Source organism: Lissotriton vulgaris, chromosome 7 (genome assembly GCF_964263255.1).
Source record: "Lissotriton vulgaris chromosome 7, aLisVul1.2, whole genome shotgun sequence".
NCBI classification, from domain to species: Eukaryota; Metazoa; Chordata; class Amphibia; order Caudata; family Salamandridae; genus Lissotriton; species Lissotriton vulgaris.
Window position 1 is genome coordinate 370,740,921 of NC_141695.1, and position 27,022 is coordinate 370,767,942.

At 46.2% G+C, this 27,022-nt stretch overlaps 1 protein-coding gene across 5 annotated transcripts in view; it reads right to left on the reverse strand.

The window, feature by feature from the left end:
- KMT5C (lysine methyltransferase 5C) overlaps nt 1–27,022 on the reverse strand; it is a 207,753-nt gene that overhangs the window by 173,886 nt on the left and 6,845 nt on the right. The gene's annotated exons all lie outside the window — the stretch shown is intronic.

Below are 27,022 nucleotides of genomic sequence, written 5' to 3' on the forward strand. Positions count from 1 at the left end.
AGGAGAATTGGAAGAGAAGAAGCTCCAGCGGGAGCACGAAGGGAAGAAACTCCAACTCGAACACGAGCGCAGCTTGAAAGAACTCGAAATTAAGGCCCGGAACGAGGAAACCCGACCCCTGGGGAACAGAGACCCTGGTCCCCCGGTCGAACCAAACGTACACATCCCCAAGGATGTCGTGAAAGAATATTATAAAAATGACAACCTCCAGCAGTGGTTCAAAGCGTACGAGGTCGCCATGACCGCCCACCGAGTACCTGAGAAGGATTGGGGGGCCGGATTATGGGGTCGCTTCCTCAGCGAGGGAAGAAACACCTTGCTGGACCTGCCCTCCGCCGTCATGAACACTGTTGGACCCGGCCTCGTGGCGTGGTTCCCACCCCCCACGACTCAGCTCCCCGTTAGCCCAGCTCCATACCTGGACACCCCTAGCTGCCCTGCCCATGTCCGGCCCAACACCCATGGCCTGCATCGGCCTGTCCCCGGCCACCCTTCCAGCCCGCGCGCCCCAAACCCGCAAGGCCCCATAGGCCCATCGGCAGCCATTTTCCCTTCCCGAGATCCCCGATGCCGTGGGCCTAGCATGACCCCAGCCCCAGCGCAGCGTAGGCTCCAGACGCGCCAGCCCCCGTTGGGAGGGTGAGGGCTACCCTAGTGAGAGAAGGCGAGGAGTTTCGATGGCACCACCGGCTTCCCCTGAGAGACTGGTTTCGATCACACCTCTGGTCTTCCCCCTGAGGGCTAGTTTCGATTGCACCTCTGGCCTCCCCGAGTGCTGGCTCCAGACCTGCTGGGCGTCTGGGAATTCCCAGACGCATCCTTAAAGGGATCAAAGAACCAACCGCCAGACCTCACCCACGGACCGCACCCACAGCCTCGGACCTCCGCCTGCGAGAGTCCGGACATCAAAGGGTCACTGGACTATATCAAGGCCCGCCCCTGAACTAGCAGGCAGTTGTATCTTGGACAAGGAAGCCCTGCTGATCTGATCTCGGCTGAACTGAACCTTGTGAACTCTTTGAGCCCTGCTGACGCTGACGCGGCTCGTTCTTGGAACTGAACCATCGGAGCCCTGCTGACCTCGTCACGGCTCGAGCTTGAATCTTGAAGACCTCTACCAAACCTTCTGAGCCCTGCTGACGTGGTCGCGGCTCCTCATGAACTTCCTCCAGAGCAAGCCCTGCTGACGCTGTCGCGGCTCGAGGAAATTTCTAGTCCGGCTGGACTATCGAAGTTACCAACCCGAGAGAACCCTCCTCAAGTAAGTAGGATCACCATTGCGACTACAACCTCCCGTAACCCCCCGGCTCGAGGATTGAGAGCTGTGCGCAGGGTACGCTACGTACTGGCCTACAAGACTAAGACTGTCCCGCTACCCCGTCCCTAAAGCCTTGAGACTCTCTGCAATCCCTCGATCGTTGTACATAAGTGTGATATTACTTTTCTTCGTGATTATAGAGAAGTTGCTAACTAAACCTTCGGTGTTGTGTCTGTTCATAAGTGTGGTGTGGTCCTCGGTTGTACGATTCGCTACTTGAGGTCTTCCCCGGTGGAGATCCCTCACAAGGCCCGGCATTATTGATGGGAGAGGTGGGTCACGGAGGAGTTGGGTAACATAATAACCCGGCCTCTGGGATCGCCCCTTCTAATAAACTCCTACACCCTTATGAAGGACGCCCTCATGGCTCGATATGGGCTCACTCCGGAGATGTACCGGCAGAGATTTAGAGACTGCAAAAAGATCCCCCGCACCACATGGGTAGAATATGTGAATTTCTACAGCCGGGCCTTGGAAGGGTGGATCAAGGGCAGCAAGGTGACCACCTTTGAAGGACTTGTAGACCTCATCGCCTATGAGCACCTATCCAACAATTGCTTTGTGGAACTGAGACAGCACCTTCTGGATAGCAAGTTGGCCGACCCCCGGAAGTTGGCTGTCGAGGCTGATCGATGGGTGAACACCAGAGTCCCACGAGGTCCCGTGGAAGACTATGCTTCTTCCTCTCTCCCTGAAGGGGGGTGCTCGGTTCTCCAGCCAGGGTGGCGCCTCTTGGCCTAGGCCGCGCTGGCTCGGTGGCCATCTTAGGTGCCGGGAAGTGGGCACACAGGGCCGGGAAGATGGAGGCCTGGGTGGGGAAGTCCGGGGATGGTCATGGTTAACATGGAGGAAAGGGTCGGTTAGGCTGGGGAACTCAGGGGTTCGTTGTGGGGTAAGCTTGGAAGGGTGTTGCTACGGGTCAGGGAGGACCACGCCACGGGTCTAACAGTTTGTTTAAGATGTTGATTTCTTGGCCGTGCCATGTTTCCAATCCATAGGATAAGGTTGGGAGCAATTGTGCTGCCGTGATTTTTAGGAGGTGCCCATGTGAAGAGCATTCCAATTTCCTATAGAGCTGTTTATAGGCAAGGGTTAATGATTGGGCTTTTGCTGTGATCTCCCTTTTCTGATCCACCAGAGACAAATTTCTTGCCAATTTGATACCCAAGTATTTATATGCGCTTATTTCCTCTATTTGTGAGTTCTTTGCGTACCATTTGTATATTCCTGGCCTCGAGCCCGCCAGTCTTACCACCTTGGTTTTTGATTTATTTAGTTCCAGACTGTGAGAAGTTGGCCTGATATGTGGTGTTTCCAATTCTGGAACCACCTTGTATCAGTCCAAACAATCCCTTATGGTGTCTGGTTGTAAGTCAACCTTGTTAGACAAGCTATCCTAGGGGTAGCATGGACTAAGCAGCCTTAAAGGCTTAACTTAAGAGGTCGTGTTAAGCGAGCTGTTTTACCACACACAATCCTGTAATACCAAATGAAAGGAGACCACACAAGTATATATTATAAAAATATATGTGTTTATTTCTAAATTAATCCCCAGTACTCTTTATGAGCAAAGGGGCACAAGCGTTAAATCAAAAGCACAGTATAACATACAAAGTTGCACAATTATGGATGAGGGCGGGTGGCCACTCAAACCAAGTGGTATAAGAGATACCAATCGAACAGTGGTTAGGCCTAGGGCATCGCTGGGAGCAGTCTGGACTAGCAATGCTGAAGTCGGGACAAGCCAGCGGGATCCGGGTGCAGCACGTAAAGTGCAGCTTGCACCAATGCAATGTCAATAGTGCGTAAAAGTTACACAAAGAGAATTTAAAGATACTTCCGCTGAACCTAAAGGAACAAAACTTAAGACAAAGACCCTAGAGGTGTGTACCAATGTGGGCACACCGGCGTTGCAATGTTACCTCACCCACAGGAGGCGGGTGCATAGGGTCGAAGTGGCGTCGGGTTTTGACACGCAGGCTTTTGGTGCTTGGAGCTGAAGATGCTGCAGGCGATGGGAAGCAGAAGTGTCCGGTGTGATCCAAGGGTGGATCGAAGTCGAGAAGTATCTGAAAGCAGAGGGGACCGAGTCTGGGTCACTCAGCAGTGACCAGGGTGGAACCAGGACGGAACCAGGCAATGTCGGGCGCAATCAGATGGTTGTCGAGGAGCTTCTCTCCGCTGTCACGTGGGATCTGGGGCATCTGCGACGTCCAGGAGCAGGTCACGATCTGTCCCACGCAGGCTCTCGCCGTTAGCGCCGTCGGCTTCAAGATTGGAGCAAACAACACTTGGCAAAAGCAATCCACGCGGAACTGGGAGATTGCTTCTCACTCGGACCAGGAGGGTCAGAGCTGTGGCTCCTTTTCACAGGAGCTGGTGCAAATCTGGAGCAACCAGAAAAGCAAGTAGGTTTAAGGTTTGTCGGCACAGGAGCCACCAGGCAGCTGGCAAGTGACCGGGCCAACGTGTCGAGCCAACACAAGCAGAAGGGCCCCACGCAGCACTCGTCGAGTGTGGAGGGGTGAGCTTCGGTGCAAGAGTAGCTCAGGGTTGGGGCTTCTCAAACCCCGGTGTACAGCTTCGAGGGTCACTCGTGGGCTGCACGGTCAGCGTCTCGTGGCCTTTTCAAGATGGCGTGCCCCGCGCTTCCGGTCGCCTCCACGGGTCTCAGCTCTGCAGGGACTGTGGATCGGGCTGGAGGAAGGCAGGCAAGCTTGATCTCGTCGATCTCTGTCGCTCGAGTTCCGGCAGGAACTGCAACAAAGCAAGGGTCGAGGTGCTGGATGGTGCCCGTTTGCACAGGGTGGTCACTCCTTGACCACAAGGGAGATTCTTCAGTCTTCTACGTTGAGTAGGATGTTGAGGGGTCCAGAGTTTCGTTTCTTATGTTTCGTCAGGATAATCTGAGTTGCATTGGCACTGCTCCCACTCTTATTCGAATCTGGTGGGCTGGATTACCTGCTAGGTCCCCTCCTATGGGTGGGACCCAGGAAGGGGGTGGATACACCCCTTTCCTTTGATCCAGGCCGCGCTGGGACTGGGGCTGGTGTGCCCAAGAACCGGTTTGGCCGGATTATGCAAGGGGCAGCCTTGTGCTCCCCAGGCAGTGTCTGGTTTCTTTGAAACCTCCCTGCTACAATCCACTATCTCCTGTCTGGGGTGGTGTAACACCGCCCTGCGACAGGAAACCCTTTGTCCAGGCCACCATCTGCTGAGTTTCAGTCAGCAGCAGGAGGCCAGACCCGTGTCTGTGGCAGAGGCATCCATTTTGTGGATCTGAGGCTCTTTTAAAATCAACCGCGTTTCAGTAAAGTAACATGTCTTCTCCCTCTAGAGGGTGGAATGCTACCCCCGTCGCGAGAACTGGCGAGGGGGTAGTATTCCAATTCGTATGACACCTTACACGACATGTTTTGATAAAGCCAAACCAAAGTTGCTATATAACCGCGAGGATTATAAGGCACTTACTAGTATATGGTATGGCATTATCCCGGATCAGCATAGGGAGTGGTTCCCGACAGCTGCAGACAGGCCCAGCTCATGCCAGAGCTCCATCTCACATTAAACCACACACTCTGCCTCCAGGATTGATAAGGCCTTCCATAGGAGTGACTCACAGGTTTATATTTGTCCAGATATATGTTTAGATATAGGTGTACTATATCTAAGCAAGGGGTGATTACACCCACTTGCCCCAGCTGAGTGATAAGCCAGTTGTGTCAATTTTGGATAGCCAGCAAGGGGTGGCAAAAGATATGCTGCAGCCCCTGGTAGGCCTTGGGTGGCACCTATGCCCTGGGCACCTATAGTGCACTGTACAGGGGCTGATAAGGTGACCCAAGCCAATTTAGTTATGCACCTAGGGTACACGGAATCCATTTTACAGAGAGAGCAGATAGCCTGGGGTCCTGATTAGCAGGGAACCAGGCCAACTAAGTCGAAAATCAGCTAAACACAGGCAAAAAATCTGGGGTAACCATAGTCAGGTAGCCACCTTCCTACACAACCACCCCCCCCCCCCCCCAACGAAAGGAGATAAGGCTATCCTTGGCCAGGCAAGCCTATATTGCCTGAGTGGCCATATAAGGAAGTACCTGCACTAGCATGGGTACCCCCCGTCTCATGGTCCACTAAGCAGCCCCTCACCCTAGGGGTATTAGAGGGTCTCCACCATAGGGAATCACTACCTTGGGTGTGTTTATGCAAAGTTAAAGGCTGGTTTGGATATGGAGTATTGAAGTGAGGCTCCACTAATTTAGGGCTCAGCTTCCTCCAATTATCTTCCACCATGTGTGCCTTTCTCTCTTCAACTGAGTTGCACTGGGCTCTCAGGGTCAACCTCTGGCTACCTAAAGCTGGAGGCTGGATCCCTCTGTTTGGCTTGCTGGAGGGACAGTTCAGGTTTGGGCCCTTTGGGTCCCAGGTTTGGCTGTGCCCAACAGGATCCATCTGTGGGAGGTCCCCAACTACTTTTAAGGGGGCTCCCTCAGGAGTTTTTAAAGTTTTCACCTCACTAGGGCTACTAGTTTTGGTGCCCCTAATCTGTTGATGGGGGTGCTATATTTGACAGGGGGCCCTCTGGGTCTCACTGTCCTTCTTGTCCTCTGCAGCCCTGGGCTGGCTAAGGCAAGGTAGAGAGGGGCAGGTTACCTGCTCCAGACTGGATCCCACCTGAGAAGGGTCCACTGCCATCAGAGGCTCTGTCAGGCCAGGCCTAACAACCTCTGGGGCAGTTCCTTCATCACGGGTAAGATCAGTTCCCTGAGGAGGCTGATCCTGTCCTAATGTCTGGTGAGGGGAAGATTTCTCTTCCTCCTCCATGCTCTCAGTTTGGGTGGAGTGATCCATCATTTCAGGCTTCACAACACACATATCAGTTTGAGTTTGGGCTGTGGCCATCACAGCCCCACCAACCTTTTCAGGATGAGACTCGGTTTGGGTTTCTGCTGTTATCATAACAGCTTTGCTATTCTGTTTAGGAAGAGTTTCTGTTAAAGATGGGGCAGAGAGTTGCTCAGCCCTACCAACCTTTTCAGGAAGGACATCTTGGGTTGGGGCTATAGCCAGTACAGCCCAACTAACCTTTCCATTGGAGTTTAACATTCTAGAATGGATTTCCTGTTCAACCTCAGCCCAGGCTGAGATTTCTAAATCATTACCCAGTAGACAGTCTACAGGCAGGTTTGGTGACACTGCCACTCTCTTTGGGCCAATGACACCTCCCCAGCTGAGACTTACTACTGCCATGGGATGATTTGTCTGGATGCCATCAATGTTCGTTACCTGGTATTGGTAAAAGTTGCTTAGAGGGGACTATACAGTCAGCCACCATGGTGATGCTAGCCCCTGTGTCTCTAAAGGCTTCAACATACAAACAATTGATGATGGGTTCTTGTCTATATTTGCTCAAGGTATTTGGGCAATAAGAGAAGTTGGCAAACCCCATGCCAGTCTCAAACAAGATCATTTGGGGATGGGGACCTGGATAGGTCAGGGTCCACCTGGGCTCCAAAAGTAAACCCACCCAGATTCCTGGGTGTGCTCCCACTTCCTGGGGGATTACTGCTGACAGTAACAGGAGGTGTTGGAGCTGGCTTTGGAGGTATGTTTCTTTATTGCCATTCTTGGGACAACAGCTGTCTGTTTTCCAATGCCCAACCTGTTTACAGGCATGACAATAAGGCTGTTTCCGGGTAGATGAAGTGTCTTGGGACCCACCCCCATTCTTGGAGTTTTGGGGGCCTGGGGAAGTCTTTTCTTTACTTTTATCCCCACCCTTATCTTGAGGCTTGGTAGACTCCTTCTTCTGGTTACTGTCCTGATTCTTAGGCCTAATCCTGGTTCTGACCCATTTATCTGCCCTCTTTCCCAATTCTTGGGGAGAGGTCAAATCTGAGTCCACCAGGTGCTGGTGTAAGAGCTGGTTCTGACAATTACTTAGGATCTGCTCCCTCATAATCAAATTATACAATCCTGTGAAGTCATGTACTTTGCTGCCATTTAGCCAACCCTCCAGAGCCTAGTTGCACAATCAACAAAATCAGTCCAGTCCTGAGTCTGTGTCTTCTGGGTGTCTCTGAACTTTAACCTGTATTGCTCAGTGGTTAAGCCAACCCCATCTATTAGAAAACTCTTCAGGACTTTGTAATTGTTGGTATCCTCATGTCTGACAGTGAGGAGCCTATCTCTCCCTTTCGCTGAAAAGGAGAACCATAAGATTGCAGCCCACTGTTCCTCAGGAACCTTCTGTACCATGCAAGCTCTCTCCAGAGCAGTCATCCATTTGTGGATGTCATCCCCTTCCTTGTAGGAGGGCACAATCTTTGTCAGGTTTCTACTATCATAGGACCAGGGTTTCTCTTTAGGAATATTGCTGCCACCAGTGGAATCTAATCCACACAATTTTCTTTCTCTTGCTAAAGCAAGATTAGCTTGAGCCAAGGCTATCTCTTCCCTCTCTATCTGGAGGTGGACAGCCCTCCTCCTGGCCCTATGCTCTTTGCTTTGGGGGGGGGGGGGGGGGGGGGAGTCATTCCCCTTTGAGATTCTCTTGAGACACTAGAAACAAGATCTCCTCCTTCTGTTGCCTGGGAGAATTAAGTTAAGGGATCTGGGGAGGTGCTGGCCCTCTCCATTCCAATGTAGGTCCAAGTTGGTCTGGTTAAGCCTGCCAACCTGTACCTGGGTCACCCTCTGATCCTGATTCTCAGGCTCCTCTATCTCTGAGCCTTCTTCCACCTCTTCTTCCTCCTCTTCTTCTTCTGGGGAAATCTCATTCTCAGGGGAGTTCACCCCCTCTCCTGTCTCTAAGGGAGCCTGACTCACCTTATCTAAGTCATCCTTTTCCAGGATGGCTATCAGGGAAGGAATGGTAGGGCCTCTGCCCTTCTTTAGCCCTCTTGCTGTGCACAAGGCACCCAAGTCGTTGTGGCTAAGGTTGTCATATCTGGAAGTTGCCTTGGTGGGGTCAACTATCACAGGGGCAGAACCCGAAGCTCCTCCTGTGTCAGACATGGCTGCTAGTGAGGTGTAAGTGGTGCGCTTACCTACACTAAGTGTTTTCCTACTGTACCTTGCTAGTGAGTTGTAGTCAGGGTGTGCTAATCCCTTTAATCTACAACTACTAAGTTCAGTAGAACTTAATATGCTAAGCTTTGGATTTATATGTACCTAAGGTACTTGATGTGATCTTTCAATTTGATAAAAAGATTGCAATGGTAAAACAACAGCAAGCTCAAATCCGCACCGTTGCGCACCAATGTGAGAAGTTGGCCTGATATGTGGTGTTTCCAATTCTGGAACCACCTTGTATCAGTCCAAACAATCCCTTATGGTGTCTGGTTGTAAGTCAACCTTGTTAGACAAGCTATCCTAGGGGTAGCATGGACTAAGCAGCCTTAAAGGCTTAACTTAAGAGGTCGTGTTAAGCGAGCTGTTTTACCACATACAATCCTGTAATACCAAATGAAAGGACACCACATAAGTATATATTATAAAAATATATGTGTTTATTTCTAAATTAATCCCCAGTACTCTTTATGAGCAAAGGGGCACAAGCGTTAAATCAAAAGCACAGTATAACATACAAAGTTGCACAATTATGGATGAGGGCGGGTGGCCACTCAAACCATATATTAAAAAAGTGGTATAAGACACACCAATCGAACAGTGGTTAGGCCTAGGGCATCGCTGGGAGCAGTCTGGACTAGCAATGCTGAAGTCGGGACAAGCCCGCGGGATTCGGGTGCAGCACGTAAAGTGCAGCTTGCACCAATGCAATGTCAATGGTGCGTAAAAGTTACACAAAGAGAGTTTAAAGATACTTCCGCTGAACATAAAGGAACACAACTTAAGACAAAGACCCTAGAGGTGTGTACCAATGTGGGCACACTGGCGTTGCAATGTTACCTCACCCACAGGAAGCGGGTGCATAGGGTCGAAGTGGCGTCGGGTTTTGACACGAAGCTCTTGGTGCTTGGAGCTGAAGATGCTGCAGGTGATGGGAAGCAGAAGTGTCCGGTGTGATCCAAGGGTGGATCGAAGTCGAGAAGTATCTGAAAGCAGAGGGGACCAAGTCTGGGTCACTCAGCAGCGACCAGGGTGGAACCAGGACGGAACCAGGCAATGTCGGGCGCAATCAGATGGTTGTTGAGGAGCTTCTCTCCGCTGTCACGTGGGCTCTGGGGCATCTGCGACGTCCAGGAGCAGGTCACGATCTGTCCCACACAGGCTCTCGCAGTCAGCGCTGTCGGCTTCAAGATTGGAGCAAACAACACTTGGCAAAAGCAATCCACGCGGAACTGGGAGATTGCTTCTCACTCGGACCAGGAGGGTCAGAGCGGGGGCTCCTTTTCACAGGAGCTGGTGCAAATCTGGAGCAACCAGAAAAGCAAGTCGGTTTAAGGTTTTCGTCTGCACAGGGGCCACAAGCCAGCTGGCAAGTGACCGGGCCAACGTGTCGAGCCAACACAAGCAGAAGGGTCCCACGCAGCACTCGTCGAGTGTGGAGGGGTGAGCTTCGGTGCAAGAGTAGCTCAGGGTTGGGGCTTCTCAAACCCCGGTGTACAGCTTCGAGGGTCACTCGTGGGCTGCACGGTCAGCGTCTCGTGGCCTTTTCAAGATGGCGTGCCCCACGCTTCCGGTCGCCTCCACGGGTCTCAGCTCTGCAGGGACTGTGGATCGGGCTGGAGGAAGGCAGGCAAGCTTGATCTCGTTGATCTCTGTCGCTCGAGTTCCAGCGGGAACTGCAGCAAAGCAAGGGTCGAGGTGCTGGATGGTGCCTGTTTGCACAGGGTGGTCACTCCTTGACCACAAGGGAGATTCTTCAGTCTTCTACGTTGAGTAGGATGACGAAGGGTCCAGAGTTTCGTCAGGATAATCTGAGTTACATTGGCACTGCTCCCACTCTTATTCGAATCTGGTGGGCTGGATTACCTGCTAGGTCCCCTCCTATGGGTGGGACCCAGGAAGGGGGTGGATACACCCCTTTCCTTTGATCCAGGCTGCGCTGGGACTGGGGCTGGTGTGCCCCAGAACCGGTTTGGCCGGATTATGCAAGGGGCAGCCTTGGGCTCCCCAGGCAGTGTCTGGTTTCTTTGAAACCTCCCTGCTACAATCCACTATCTCCTGTCTGGGGTGGTGTAACACCGCCCTGCGACAGGAAACCCTTTGTCCAGGCCACCATCTGCTGAGTTTCGGTCAGCAGCAGGAGGCCAGACCTGTGTATGGCAGAGGCATCCAGTCAGTCAGTCAGTCAAAGCATTTTATTTCGATTATTTAAAATCATAAAAAGACAATCATGAACATATATACATATATATATATATATATATATATATATATATATATATATATATATATATATATATATATATATATACACACATCGTTATTTACATGAATTTTATGTGCAGTGCAGTAAGAAAAATAAAAAAGATGTACGTAATCACAATACATTCAGATGTCTGGTTGCATAAAATAGAGAGATTAACGATTTCATTAAAATTCAGGCTAAAAATATAATTTACAATAGAGGTAGTTCAATATGGACATAGTACATATTTCATCACTTAATGCATCTAGCAGTCCGATCTCATCATATGTATACAAAGTGCAAGGTAAATGAAGGAAAACAAGTCAATAAAAAAAATGTTTCCCTACATCGCATTAACCAGTCTATCTAATGTATTCTTTTTCCAGACCGCAGCCACCAGAAAACTAGCAACACAGAACATGACCCGAGGACAACTTAACATTTGTAAATATAAGAGAGCTGGTCTAACTTGTATAAAGCCAGCCTCTTTCAACAGTGGTAGCAGATATTTACCTCTCATTTCTTGATAAAAATCACAAAACATAACGAAATGCATTGTATCCTGGGCTGAGAAGTTATCACATTTACAAGGGTTACAGTTTTCTGGCTTGCCCCAGGTTGGAAATTCACCCAAAGTTAGGTGTATCAAATTAAAGCGAAACCTCGATAAAAGCTGTCTGTGGAAAGGTCGATTGACTATGGTCAGGTAGGGTTCAGTTGAGGGGGATGTTAATAATAAAAAGTTTGCCCTCACAGAGACTTTCTTAAGCTCCTGCTCCTCTCGTTCCATACTGAGCATATTCAGGAAATGTACCTTTATCCACCCAACATCCTCTTTTATGATACAATTGGGGGTGGTATAGATCTCAGGGCGTCCCAATTGTGTAAACATAGTTTTAAGATACAGCAGCCAGGGGATCGCATTCGCCCTATCTAACATAATACAATCCATCAGGATTTGGTGGTTTAATGATATTTCCTGATTAAGCCAGGTCTTAGCCCAGCAGATGAGAGGTGCCAGTCTCAGCTGGTCCGTCACATATCCTACTCCTAACTCAGTATGGACTGAGTAGGTTGGTGAGGAATGTGGAAGACCCAACAATGTTCTTAAGAACTTATTTTCACAGGTTTGAATTTTAACATGGGCAGTATATCCCCAAATACAAGAACCATATGACGCTATAGCAAGACATTAGGATTTGTAGATGTTAAGAAGAGCCTTAATTGGTTTTGCTCCTAATTTTTTGGCAAACGCCAAAACAGCCGAGGCTGATCTAGTCAGAGCATTACTTTTGTGGAGCTGCTGAGGTCTCCATGTCCCCCTTTGATCAAATAGAACCCCTAGGTATGTAAACATTGGGACCCTAGAGATAACTTTTCATTGTAATAATATAGCTTTCTTTGTTCGAGATCCACAATGTTTACCCACCACCATGACATGTGACTTTTTGGTATTAACTTTTAGGTCTAAGGACTCCATGAACTCTCCAAATGAGTCCAATAATTTCTGAAGCCCATTTCCAGTCCTTGCAAGAAGGACAGCGTCGTCCGCATAAAGGAGAACCGGTATCAAGGAGTCCCCTATATGCGGTCCAGAGTTTTGTTTCTTATGTTTCGTCAGGATAATCTGAGTTGCATTGGCACTGCTCCCACTCTTATTCGAATCTGGTGGGCTGGATACCTGCTAGGTCCCCTCCTATGGGTGAGACCCAGGAAGGGGGTGGATACACCCCTTTCCTTTGATCCAGGCCGCGCTGGGGCTGGGGCTGGTGTGCCCAAGAACCGGTTTGGCCGGATTATGCAAGGGGAAGCCTTGTGCTCCCCAGGCAGTGTCTGGTTTCTTTGAAACCTCCCTGCTACAATCCACTATCTCCTGTCTGGGGTGGTGTAACACCGCCCTGCGACAGGAAACCCTTTGTCCAGGCCACCATCTGCTGAGTTTCGGTCAGCAGCAGGAGGCCAGACCCGTGTCTGTGGCAGAGGCATCCATTTTGTGGATCTGAGGCTCTTTTAAAATCAACCGCGTTTCAGTAAAGTAACATGTCTTCTCCCTCTAGAGGGGTGGAATGCTACCCCCGTCGCCAGAACTGGCGAGGGGGTAGTATTCCAATTCGTATGACACCTTACACGACATGTTTTGATAAAGCCAAACCAAAGTTGCTATATAACCGCGAGGATTATAAGGCACTTACTAGTATATGGTATGGCATTATCCCGGAACAGCTTAGGGAGTGGTTCCCGGCAGCTGCAGACAGGCCCAGCTCATGCCAGAGCTCCATCTCACATTAAACCACGCACTCTGCCTCCAGGATTGATAAGGCCTTCCATAGGAGTGACTCACAGGTTTATGTGTGTCCAGATATAGGTTTAGATATAGGTGTACTATATCTAAGCAAGGGGTGATTACACCCACTTGTCCCAGCTGAGTGATCAGCCAGTTATGTCAATTTTGGATAGCCAGCCAGGGGTGGCAAAAGATATGCTGCAGCCCCTGGTAGGCCTTGGGTGGCACCTATGCCGTGGGCACCTATAGTGCACTGTACAGGGGCTGATAAGGTGACCCAAGCCAATTTAGTTATGCACCTAGGGTACATGGAATCCATTTTACAGAGAGAGCAGATAGCCTGGGGCCCTGATTAGCAGGGAACCAGGCCAACTAAGTCGAAAACCAGCTAAACACAGGCAAAAAATCTGGGGTAACCATAGTCAGGTAGCCACCTTCCTACACAGACCTTGTGAATCCAGGTAGTCTATTAGTTTGTTTATGGCCTTTTGCAGCCCTATCGGGGTTTGGCTCACCACCACGATATCATCTGCGTATTGCAGAAATTGGATTGGCTCATTTGCCAATTTTGGCGGATGTCCGTTTACTTGTAGCAGGTAGTTATTTAAATCCGCCAAATATAAGTTGAATAAACATGGTGAGAGTGCACAGCCTTGTTTTAGTCCGTTTGTTAGGTTTATTTTTTACAATACTCTTCTTCCGTCTCCTAACTTTACGGTGGCCCATGTTTCTCTGTATAATGATGGTATTGCGTCTTTCAGTGTCTGTGGGAGTCCCCATGCTTTCAGTTTATTCCACAGGCGGTCGTGTGGCACTGTATCAAAAGCAGATTTTAAGTCGATGTCCCTTTTTCCTTTCTGCTTGTTGCGTCAAGATCGTCAATGCTGATAGGTTTGAGATGGTACCCATGCCTGGTGTAAAGCCCGTTTGAAATTTTGGGATAATGTTATTTTCCTCTGTCCACTCTTGTAGATGTCGTAGAATACATGAGGCAAAGAGTTTAGCCTCTACATTGATAAGGGCAATCAGCCTGTAGTTCCCAGGTTCTGTTCTGCTGCCGTTCTTGTAGATTGGGTGAAGAAGGTTACCGCTCCTAGACCGTGGCATCTTGTTGTCACAAAACAATTGGTTAAAAAGGGGTGTGAGGTATTTAGCACAAACTTCAGGGTCTCTTTGAACAGGGCGTTTGGCAGTCCGTTTGGTCCTGCGGCTCCTTCAGCTTTCAATTTTTTTATCAGGAATTTTGTGTATTGTATTGTGGTCAATGATGTTGGATCGTTGGCTTCACAGCTGGTTAGGTCTTTTACTCCCTCACTTTTGGGAACGGTTGCCTCTGGTTCTGGTGCGTTTCCTTTTACTTTGTCTATACTTTCTTCTTCACGCATTTGTGGTCTTACTTTGGGATTGTACAATTTATCAATGTATTGCACCCACGTTGTTCCGCTTATTCCTACGTTGTGTAGAGTTCCATTCCCTTTCGTTAATTTATTAATTAAACCCCAAAATTCCCTGCTGTTCTGTAATTTACTTCCCAACAACAGGTCTTCCCATATCTTTTCTGTGTAATTCCTTTTTTCCACTCTGCACTCTTCCTTGTATTCTTTTCTTATTTTTTGAATCTTACAATTGTCACGGTCTCTTCCCGTTCTAATTGCTCCTGATTTTTGTCTTACCTCCTTGGCAATGTTTCTTTTTTTATCTCTCAGCTGTATTGTGTACCATGGCTCTTTGTTGGCCCCATACGTGCCTTTGCTTCCTGGTTTTGTTGGGAATTTGTCCAGTAGGGACGTGTTTAACTTCTCCCAATCTTTTGCCAATGAATGCTGCTGAGTCCGCAGCGTTCTCTATGTGCTTTTTCACCATGTCCATTATCTCTTTGATTATTATTCCTCTCCATTTGAGTTTCCTTAAGTTATATGTGTCTGTTAATGTGACTAACGAAGCTACACACTCTCTTTGCAGTAGGTTTAGGTGTAGGACTGTTTATTGGGGGAAATGGTCGCTCTCCGGTCGGGTTATAATACGGAAGTGATCGACCAGGGGCGCGAGGTCCTTACTGATTATTGTATAATCTATAATTGATTGTTTCCACAAGAAAAGGTAATACCTGCTGGTGCGTTTCCATTTAATGTGACATGACATAGTGCTTTCACCTCGTTCCATGTTTTTTGAATTCTATTCTTGTTGTCGTTACCCCCCGTCAGATTGCAATTAAAATCGCCTGAGATCATCTAATGGTTTTGATGTGTAACTTGTAACGTTTTATTATATTTATCAGATTTAACAGTTTTTTAATTTTCTTATTCTTTTCGGGATGAATATATATATTTAAGATAACTAACTTCTTCCCCACTCCGTATGTGGGGTGATTACATTCCAGTTTTATGACTTGGATCCAGTTTTCTCCGCAGTCCATTTCCTCTATTTTCCAGTCATATTCTATTGTTGTATATATGGACAAACCCCCTCTTGGGTGTCCATACTTGGCGGTTTTTTTCTGCCATTATATGAAATTCTTCATATTCTGCTATATGCTTTGGTGTTACGTTCCACATTTCTTGTAGCAGGATTATGTTAAATGTACTCAAAAAGGAGACGGTCTCTTGGTCTTGTTCCATTTCTTTAAAACCATGCACGTTCCAGGAGCAGATTGTTATATTCCTGTCATGTTGCTTAATGACCATATTATTTTGTTCCCCACTGGCTATGTTGTTTTTATCAGGAACGGTGTAGGTTCAACGCATGGGGTATCCAGGACCAATCTTGATTTCCATCTGGCTGGTTGATCGTTTGTCTGAGAGTTATATTTTTTGGGAAGGGATCCCTGCTGGTTTGTTGGGATGTGGACGTACTTCTTGCTCCCTTTAGTATGGAGGTGGTCTTTCCATTTATGTTTGGCAGTAGAGGGGTCTCGTTGTTTAATAGCGGGTATGGGTATTTTATTAAAGTTGGGTAGGATAATGTTATACCCCAAGCTGCAAAGACCGCTCTTGTGGAGAAGATCAGTTCCGTTGTCTCTTTTGATGCCCATGTTGTTCTGCTTACTTCCAATTCTGTCTTTGTTTATTTGGACAAATTCTATCGTCAAGAGTTCCGACGAAGGTATTTCCTTTAATTTGGGAATTTCTCTGAATAGTCGCATTAGGTTTCCCCTGTTTAGTGTATCCCTTTTCCCTTTAGTTTGGTATTCTGGCCTGAAGATTAATTTACAGCCTGTCTCCACTGGATCCGATTGTCGTTCCTGGTTTTGATTTGGTTCACTTTTTTCCCTTGTCGTTTCCCAGGCCTTAGTTTTGCTCAGGGGCTCTATGAAGGGCCTTTCTTTTAAGCCCGATTTTGCCGTTGGGTCTATAAACGTCAATTTGACCTCTTTCGGCCTCCGTTGTTCTATAACTCGTGGCCGGCCTGGAGTTTTCCTTGTAGGTTTCCCCTGATGGTGCATTGGAAGTCCTGCCTTTTTTATCCAAGGTAATTAGTAATTGGGTATCAGTACACTAGAGACGTTCCCCCTGTGGTCCAGGGCTCTTTCCCCATTTAGACAAGTCAGGTTTATCTTCATCGGTTCTCCTTATGGTTGTTTTTACCTGGTCCACGTTTTTTGAGCCCTCATGGGTTCTTACTTCGGGTACGTGTTCCAATAATCTTATTTCACTTTCCTGTATTTCTGTTACTGGTTTATTCCCCCCCTTATTTGCATGTTTTCTGTTTCGTCCTCTATGTTAATTATTTTATTTATAACTTTTTCTTCTACGGTATGTCCTCTTTTTGTTTTGAATTGGTCGTTTTCTGGTAACCACTGGTTGCTTTGCCTGAAAATGTAGAAAGACCCTGGGTTATCTAATCTATTTATTTCTTGGATGTTTAATTCTGCTTTTGGGATGTCATCTGCCCGCTCAATCACGCTTTTATTGCCTTTTTGTGAAAATATGGCATAATTTTGTCTTTTTTCCTGCTTGGTTTTTAAGATGGCGTTCTTCCTTGCTTTCCGCGCTCGTTTGCGTTGTCTTTTGGTTTGGTTATCCAGTACGCTTGGTGAGGCAGAGGCATTGTTTTTACTGTGCCTGTTTCCCTTATCGATTGTTATATTTACTTCTGTTGTGTTTATAGTGACTACAGGTTCAATGCTTCGCCTCGTGTTCCTTTGTTTTTCAGACCTTATGATTTTGCCTTTGTTTTCTTAGACCGATGTTTCTTCTGTTTGTCTTGTTGTTTGCGCCACTCGTAGAATTTCTGTCAATATTTCTGGTAGGGATGCCAGTTTATCTATTATTTTACCGCATCCACAGCTTTGATCCAATGATTTACTTCTGATTTGGCTGTCTTTATTTATTCCTTTGGTTATTTGATCTATGATTTTATCCAGCTGAGTGTTGATTCCTGCTATGTGCGTTGCGATCAAATTCATTAAGTCTACCTGGACGTCTAATTTATCCGATTGGAAATTTAAAACGGCAATAGCTTGCTGTAGACTTTTTAATAGCGATTCGCTCCAGGTGACCGACTATGTTGTTCAGTTGTATTAGAATCCCTGATATGGAGTCGAATCCGCTTACTGATGAAATGGTAATTGGAGACTGTGTTTTTATAATACCTTGGGGTAGTCCGCTTTGCTCCTGGTTTGTTTCTTTCCAATGGTTGGGGCTGGGGGTGCGCTTGATGGGGGTTGAAACAGCTCCCCTTTCTGCTCCCTTTTCCCTTTTTCCGGCGGGCCCGTTTCTTTGTGTTTCCCTTGCATGTTCGCCCCTGATTCCTCCTCCCTATGCGTGTTAAACTCTAACACCTTTATGAGATCGTCTTCCTCTGTAATTGAAAAAGATCTTGACCAGTCTATCTTTTGGGTGTTTCCTTGTGGATTGGCTTGGCCTCCATATTCGTTTTGGTCTTTTTTTGATATTTGACTTTGTCGTATTTCTTCTTCATTACTTTTATCAGGCATGGTCGTGGTTTGGAATATCGGTACATGTATCTGTGCTGTTGTTTTTAATAGCCATTTTTTTATTGCTAATTTCTCTTGAACCAGTGTTCCTTCGTTTCCTTCTGTTCCCTTTCCTCTTTTTTGTTGCAACTGTCATGGTTGTCTTGACTCTAATTCCGTGGTGCCGGGCATTTTTCTCCCGATTTTTTTGGTGTTATTGAGTATATTGGTTTTATTGGACTTTGTAAGCTTTGTGCCTCTTCTGTCGTTGCGTAGATTGCCGCCATTGGGTATTTTAAACATTTTAACTTACGCTTCGCGGGGTTCCCCGCAAACTTAAATGGTTCTGGTGTTGCAATTGGAATCAGACTCTTTTTTTGCAAATTGGGGTCCTCTTGTGTGTTGCTTTTATTTGCAGATTTGTTTTGATCTTTTGTTGTCACTCTTCTCCTGTTTTTTTGAGTGGGAGCTTGGCGCACTTTTCCTGACCACATATCCCCTGTTCTCTACTCAGACTAGGGCTTTGGCTGTTTGAAAGGACTTTTCTGATGTACCACGCCCCGCCTCTTCTTTTGAAAGCGTGGGTGCTCCATGCCCCTTGTGTGTTTGGTACCCTCTGAATACGTCGGGGCTCAAAATGGCAGAATTCCCCTTGCCCTTACCGCTACTTGCTGCCTTGCCTATGCTGTCGGTGTCCCCAGTGACTGCTATGCCTCCTGTGGCGTTCTTATCGCGGCTTGCGGCTCTTACCTCAGCTAGCGCCGCTGCCTCCGCCACTGCCGTGAACAATTTGCGGCGCCTCCTGTGCTGTGGGGGGCTGTGGTGCACTCATGTCTCTCCGAAGGGCCGCCGTAAATAGGCGCCGTGACCGGCAGGTCGCGGCTCCAGCCGCCCTGGGGGCACTCACGGCTCTCAGGAATGCCACTGAGCCGCCATAAGACAAGTCCCCTTCAAAACAAATCGGGGCTCCAGACGCACTATGTGGCCCTCGCGACTCTCGATTGACGCCGTGAAGAGGCAGTTCACAGCTCTGTGGGGTGCTCGGGGGAGCTCGCGGTGCCGCTGTGGAGCAAATGCCGTGGAGGAGATCAGTCACGGCTCCAGTCGTGCTGTGGAGCCCTCGCGGCTCTTGGGAGCGCGGCGGGTGTAGCCCGTCTGTGGAGTGGTTCAATGCTCCTTTTGCGGGCTTCCGGCAGGTCCAGTTGCTCCGGCTTCCTGCCCCCCGGCTCACGATTTCACGGAGCTCGCGGGGAGGACGGTCTGCTTCCCTCGCAGCTCCCAGCGTCTGTCGTTAATCGCAGTAGAAAGAGGACTCAGTCAATGCAGTCAGTCGTGAAAACCTATAGCTCACAAACAATAATAGCTCTAACTTTAACAATGCCGAGAACATTGCATTGTAAATGATTGTTCTAAATTACTGTTGGTAATCCTGAACTGTGGTGATCACAGCTGGTAATCTTGTATAGGGTGGCCACTAATATAACCCTTTCTTTCCAAATTGATGTTTTGGGGGTTGGCGGGGGTGGTTGCATCAAATCATTGCAGCCGCTGTCTTGTGTGCAGCTCGACCAACTAGTTTTAAACGCAGTCCTGTGTCTAAAGGAAAGAGCGGACAGGAGCACACGACTAAAAATATGTAAAACTCAGCAAAAGGTGAGCGTTTAAGGATTACAACGCGGGGTGAATTAAGACGGGAAAAAATGCAATTTCCTCTTTTATAGGTCGGCAGGTGCTGTTGATTACAACAGAGCAGGTGTAAATATGTTTTACAGTGGCTTAAGAGTTCTAGTTAAACAACTTTAAAAAAATCAAAAGATCTTTTATCAGCCGCAACTCATTCACCTTCATAAATAGTTCTATCTTTACCAAGAGCGAACATTGTCATCTAGTGGAGAAATGAAACAAACTGTATAAAGCAGAGGTCTTCAATCTGTTAGGAGCGGGACCGGGAGTCCTGGGAAGGGGGTCGCGCATTTCCAGGCCTAACTTCTGCTTGGAATTTAAACGTGCTCTTTCTTTTGGACAAACAACCGCGCTCGTTAAAATTCTTCAGCTGACGTTAATTGAGTGTCATGTGCTGTAATACTCAGAGGCTCAGCAGATGGGTAAAAAAATCCTTAAACTAAACCTTCATGACAGGGTTCCTGCTTGCGAGAATGAAGTGCAAATGTACTCTAGGAGTTGATCTGCAAATGTAAAGGATGCTTGGGAGTGGTTCTGGCTTTAATTGCTCGAATCTCTTCAAGCATTGTGATGGCAAAGATGTGTTTTTTTGTGTCGTGGTTAGCAACTGGGCTGTGAAGTGTGCGCTTTTAACGATAACTGGATTTACACAGCGATTAGAACCCCTGAAGGTGCAGTTATGGAAAAAAATGCATTACTTACAGACTGATGTTACACTAATCTACATTTTGGAAGCAAGTATAAAATAATAACTTACACATTCGCAGTGCTTTCCGTCACAGGCGGTGACCTCAAAGCACTAAAAATACAAAATTCACTATTTTCCACTGCACTAACCAATTTTAATTCTGTGGCTCTCTGGTTACACACAGACCTATGCAGTGCATTGAATAAAAGAGGTTATATAATGTACTGTATAGTGCAATTCCCACAGGGTAACAACTTTTTAAATGTATTTTTCATTTAAGCTACCCATTATTTTATATGTAGCTACCTTATGGTGATAGACCTGAAATTAACAAAATATTTTAGGGCTGATGTATGAGAGGCTTGCGCCACTGAAGCGTCACTTTTTTAAGTTTCATCGGCACAAGCATCTAAATAATATATATGAGACGAGGCTAAGTCCCCCTGCGTGGCTTTGCATGGCCTCATAGATATAGAGTAAGACAAAACAGTGCAAGTAGCTGCGTTGCCTTACTCTATGTCAAGTAGGCATTCCATAGGTGTTGCAGCGGATGTTCACATACAACGCCCATGGATTTTGACGCTGCCCTAGATTTACAAAACCATGTAAACCTGGGGCAGTGCCAAACCTTACGCCTCCCCACAATAGGCGTAACGAGGAGAAATGTTTTCATTTCTCCTCGTTTTTTCCCATTCTGCAGCACACACGGAAAGAGGTAACCCCCTCTCAGGATTTTTTGTGTGCAGGAAGGTGCCCCTTCCTGCACAAAAACTCTCCGGCATAGGTCGGCGCTAGGCAGCAATTTGTGTGCCAACATAGGGGGAAATTTCATAAATAAGATACATTCCTGCACTTTCACATTAGCGTAGGGCAGCGCTGCAAGAAGACTTGCAGCGCTGCCTTACGCCAGTGCCTCATAAGTGAGGCCCTTTTATTTTAGCCACACCTTTGACCACGCCCCCAACCACTGACCTTTGGTCTGCTAAACACGGTTTAATTCATTTCCCCAATGTATAAATGATTTGCTGTGGGAATTGGAGGTGTTTATGGTTGTCAATAGTTAGCAATAATGAGAAGGCTCAAGTTCTAGAAATTGTCATGAGGGGGTCCTTACCCCTAAAGATTTTTGACAGGGTGTCTTGGCATCAGAAAGATTGAAGACCTCTGGTGTAAAGTATTTACTCTCTTTTTTATGTGTACATCAAGCATCTGTTGCGCATGTCCCATTAATAACAAGCAATTGCAATGAAATAGGTCTCACATTTGCAAGGGTTTCAGCTATTGAGATTGTAAATGACAATGCACTTTATTTATGCGTTGGTTTTCAAAACAGGTACTAAATAAAAGGCATATGCCAATTTACAATGCCAATAGCTTAAACTCTTGCAAATGCGAGACCTATTACATTGCAAATGCTTGTTTTTTGCTATGGTCCATCTTGTGTTGACAATGATCTCAATTGCAATACTACATTTTACACTTCTTCTGAGCTCTTTACACAGCCAAACGTTCATAATAGGAAGGAACTGAATCTAATAGTGACCGAATTACTACTAGCTTGAAGCCTTTTGCACCCCCAGCGATAACCATCTTCTAAGCCTGCATCTTCTGCATTTAATAAGGTCTCTGGATCAGAGCTCTTGCAGTAAGCCATGATCATATTTTAGATCTCTTTTGTTGGTGCGGATTCTGCCTCTACCCTGCCTGCTCTCATCAACAATTGCATTCCTGTGTTACATCTATTCCAATACTGCAGTGCCTCATCATTCCTACAATGGAAAACATGCATGTGCTACATCAGGTCTGTTATCTGCACGCTTGCAACACACAAGAAGGGCTGCAATGCCATTCAGTATCACAACATCACAATTAATTACCAAGCTCACCGACAGAAAGTCTTCTTCTAAACCCAAATTCTATAAATCAACACTTTCTCCCTGCTATTCTGAACCAATTAGTGCACTAAATTCTTTGATGTGTTGTCTTTTTAGGAGTTGGTTTCAAAGAAACCTAGCAAATGGGTGCAAATCAGGCATTCACAAACTTCTATTCTGAGGTCAAGGGTGACTACTGAAATGTACTTGAAATTGACATAGCATTGCACAAAAAAATGCATGGACCTTCAGCAATCCCCCCACAGTTTCAACACTACACTAGACTAATCTTGCTTAAATACTGCTCCTATTCAGTAGTGTATATACACACAAGCCTCTTTACAAGTGTAAATCATATCTTCACAGGTCCTCAAACTTGGTCAGCTATTCCATTTTCAGTACCAGTTCAGACAATGCAACAGCTGCTGCACCCTAAATCGGACCTGCAGCCCCTGTCGAGATTCCGGAATTGAAATGCAGGGCTAAGCACCTGATGCAAACTCACACACCTCTTGGCAAGAAAGGGAGAAACTGCCAGCCATGATGGGGATGGAGCAACTTATGAGCTCTACAAATGCACTACAATAGTGCAATAGTTGGCAAGTCATGCCCCAGTTTTTGTAACTAGCACCATGATTGCCTACGCCACAGGTTGTATGACATTACCACGCACGCCTTCCTTTACTGCTAACGTTTTTACGTTGCCGACTTTGCACGGTAGTGGTATTTGTTGTAATCACATTCACTCACATGTGGAACACCTTCACCACGCATTCCACTATCACGCATACTTTTACACGCTTACTGTTACCTAGTGTTAACAAGCATTTGCAATGCAATAGGACATGCATTTACGCGAGTTTAAGCTATTGGCATTGTAAATGACAATGCCTTTTATTTAGGTTTAAAAACCAAAACATAAGTAAAAGGCATTACTTCCTTGATGCACAGCCCTGCCTTCTAATGCACCGAACCGCAGTCCCTTCCACCCCCGTTGACGCAGTACAGGGCGTTCACCCAGCCACAAAGGTAGCGTGTCATAGCTGGTGGTGCCTGGAGGGAGGGCGAAAATGCCGAAGCATGATTTGGTTAATATCCTAACAGTGTGGGATAGCTTAAGAGGTTTGTGTGCTTTCTGCGGAGATATGCATGTAGTCTGCAGTTTTAAGGTTGCGATGCTAGCCACTGGCAAGTCACCCTTACCAGAGAGATTAAGTAACGCCTGCTGAGCTGAGGAGAGGTAGCAGGAGCTTTAAAACACAAATGACCGCCAGGTGGGAGGACGTGGGTGCAGTGGTGTGTGAGCAGGTACTTTATATAGGAGACTAAAGGCTCATGGCCGCTTGAAAGCGACCACGCTGTAAATTAAATAAATAAGCATGGCTGCTATAGTTGAAGTGGACCGCGCTGTAAGGTAAATAAAGTAATAATATAAAACCGGGCGGATGCTGCGCTGTCATGGGTGGAATAGAAGAGCATTAAAGAAAATAGTGCTCACCAACTTATAAAACAGACCTTGTAACACCACCAGTAAAAGGTCCAGTCAATATGGCAAGTAGCAAATGCAAACAAGGCGGTACCAAGGAGGGACTAACAACCCTATTTATGAACCAGAAGCCGGCATTTACGAAGGACAATGACACAAGTCTATGACAAATATGGGCGGAAAGTGGGTGGGGCTTCCAGGGCATACTGTAATACAGAATGCCTCACAGAGCAATTAGCACATGTGCGCTGCGGATATGCTCAACCAAAAAAATTAGACATTCATTCTTAATAAATTTTTCATTACATTTGTCGTTACAGGTTTAGCACAATTTTAATTTTTTATATTTTAAAGGGGGCTATGTCCAAACCCCCTTGTTTAATTACCTTAAAAAAAATGTATAAAGTGTGTCACATTGCGAAACACTGCCACCTACTGTACAAATGCGTGGTAAAGTCTTGTGTTGTAAAGACTTGCGTGCCAATAGTCTTTACGATGTAAAAAATGCATGGTAAATTTTATACAAAGTAAAAACTTCGGAGTTAGGGCTGTTTCCCACGCCACAGAGATGAAAGCTCCATTTCTTCAATTTGAAAGAAGTAAAAGGATTGGCAACTGCAGTCAGTCATTTTAAAGGATATACGTTTATTTAATCATGTGTTTCACCCTAAAGCTTTCAAGTATTCCCAGATTTTAAGCAGTGTAACAATCAATTGTACACAATGTGTTCAATCTAACTATGTGAACATGGGGAAAATGAAAGTTCACTCACTATTGCAGTCTCACTTTTTGATACAGTTTAGCATCTGAATTAAATTTCATTGCAGAGTTTTCATAGGCCTTAAAGCTGGGTGTTGTGTGCGGAGTTACTAAAAGAATACATCTGAAGGCTGAAGCTGTATACAGAGACTGGTCTTCGGCCACTGATTTCAAATAGTTTGAGGTTGGTGAACCATAGCCCTCTGGTGAACTCCGCAAACATGCAAATTGTATATCTTAACCTAAAGAAAAACTTGTTAGTTTCCTTCTACAACAAGACTACAAGCAGCTCAAATAAGAGATCTTGAGCAGTATGTTGATTATAACATCGTGAAAGATCTCTTTTTGAATGCCATGCCAGGTGTATTATGCCAAACAATCACCTAAAGCAGTCGTTTACAGACATGATTCCTCAAAGGGGTTAGAGAGCTTGTACCTCACTAAGATAATTTCATAAACAGGTCATGTACATAAATGAGCAGATCTCACAACCTTGGCAACAGACACCACTGTGATTGACAAGCACCGCTCAACAGCAAAAAGCTCAAACATGATTTTGTAATATCATCACACACAAGTGTTTTCAACTCGTTTTTCTTTTATCACGTGTTTGAGACCCAAAAAGAGAAAGTGCACTCTCCCAATACCAGACCAAAGTCAGCTGCTGGTGGGCACAATACTACTTTTTCAAAACAAGAACAATGCTACCTCAACTAGGGGCCACAATGCTTCAATACAAGGAAACCCATCTCCCCTCCACTTTAGTTCCTATATGAGTACAGGTAATAAGGTAAAACGTTAGCTCAACAGTCCTCTTAAAGACAGCATAACACAAGCACCAAACACATTTCAAATATGCCTTAAATGTCACCATCATATGTGTAATGTAGCTCCAAGGCACCAAGTAGAATGTGTTTATCATCACAAGGTAAATCAATTCACAAATATCCACACATCCATAAACATAAAGTGGAATTAGTTCAGAGAATCCCCGAACTGTGATTGAGCGCCCACAGTCCAAAAGCACCTGGGAACATACAAATAGTGGGAGCTAGTGGGAGCCCTCTACACAAATGCACTTAAAATGACAATGTTACCACTAACATTTAACATTTTGTATTGTGTGTAACGAGCAACTATTAGCCAATTGGTAGCGGTCTGTCAAAATCAACACCAGATAGATTGTGGATCTGAGCGAGAGTTGCAAGAAAAATTACAAGTTAAGCCTTTCCTCAACAACAGACTGTTTCTTATAATGCAACTACACGTATACTAATACTTGGAAAAGGATGAAAAAGAAGAAGAATACCTGCACAGATCCACAATTAACCATCAGGAATTCTACCTATAAATTACCCAAAGGCATTTCTAAGCACAATCCTAATACTTAGTTTGAACGTAAGCTGTAAATCCAAATCGCATTTATCCTAGGTACCCTTAAAAAAACCAAAGTTCTTGCTTAATTTAATTACAAATTACCATCTTAAGATAGCGACCTATTACATTCCCTTCTTTCTTTCTTTCTTTTTTTAAACAATATATATTGGAGTTTTAACTTCAGCACAGATCATACAAGATGTAAAGACAGTGCTTAGCAATACATAACATTACGTCAATGACAGTAGTCCATAACACATCATAACACAAATCGCTAATTAATAGGCTAACTAGGCTGAGCTAAATGTTGGTGATGATCTGTCTCATTCTATAGTGTTCTAGTTTGTTGCAACAGTTATAAGAGATTGGTTTTAATTGCTGCTGCTGGGATTTACTGACTAATACAACACTAAGAGGCCAGGTCGATGCTCAGGATACAGTGATGCTGTCACATATAGGTTGCATGGCAGTCTTGAATTCCGAGTTCCCAAGATGGGAGAGGGAAATGTGGAGACGCTGGAGAGGGAAGAGGTCATGACAATGGAAGCACTAGTGTGATAGTGGTTCGATGGTAACTGGAGGGAGGTTGGAGCCTGTGGGCCCCCTGGATTGATATAGAGAGGAGGGGGTCATTACCAAAGAGAATATCTTATCAGAGTAACTCTTTCTGAGAAGCATCCATATTTCATCCCAATTGCTAGCCATACGGAGCTTACAGAGCCCACTGGCTTCCCTATGGGTGGTAGCCCCTTCAGCTTCAGCCTAATGGCAGAGAGCTTGAATCCACTCTTCTAAAGTATGCAGTGGGGATGGAGAGGACGAGGTGAAAGTCAATTACTAGTGATAGCTCATTTGGCGAGTAGAAGTGCCAGGTCCAGGAAGCAAAGTGCTGTATGACTTTATAACGTCACCCACAGAGTCCCAGCGCATAAGCTTACCGAGACTTACCGAGTCTTACCAAGACCCGTAAGTTCTGCAATTCGTAGCAGAACTCAGGACCAGTAAGAGGACTAGTTTAGCCACCCCCAAAGCATAAAATGAAGGTCAGCCCTTGTTAGCTGTGGGGAATAGGCAGTTAACTCTAGAATTAATAATTGTATTAATTTAAAAACAAGCATAGTGCAATACTGTACTTAGATATTGTAGGGCTTTTGTCCATTCTTGATCATTAAGGCCAACAAAGCTCGAGCTCCCAGGAATCTTGAAGAGTTTACTTGGGGATTTGAGTATGGGTTAGGACAGCTTCATGAAGTCATCTAAATATTCTCTTCCCATCGTGTATACAAAATGTGTTTCTGGTTCAGCATCTGATATAGCCCAGC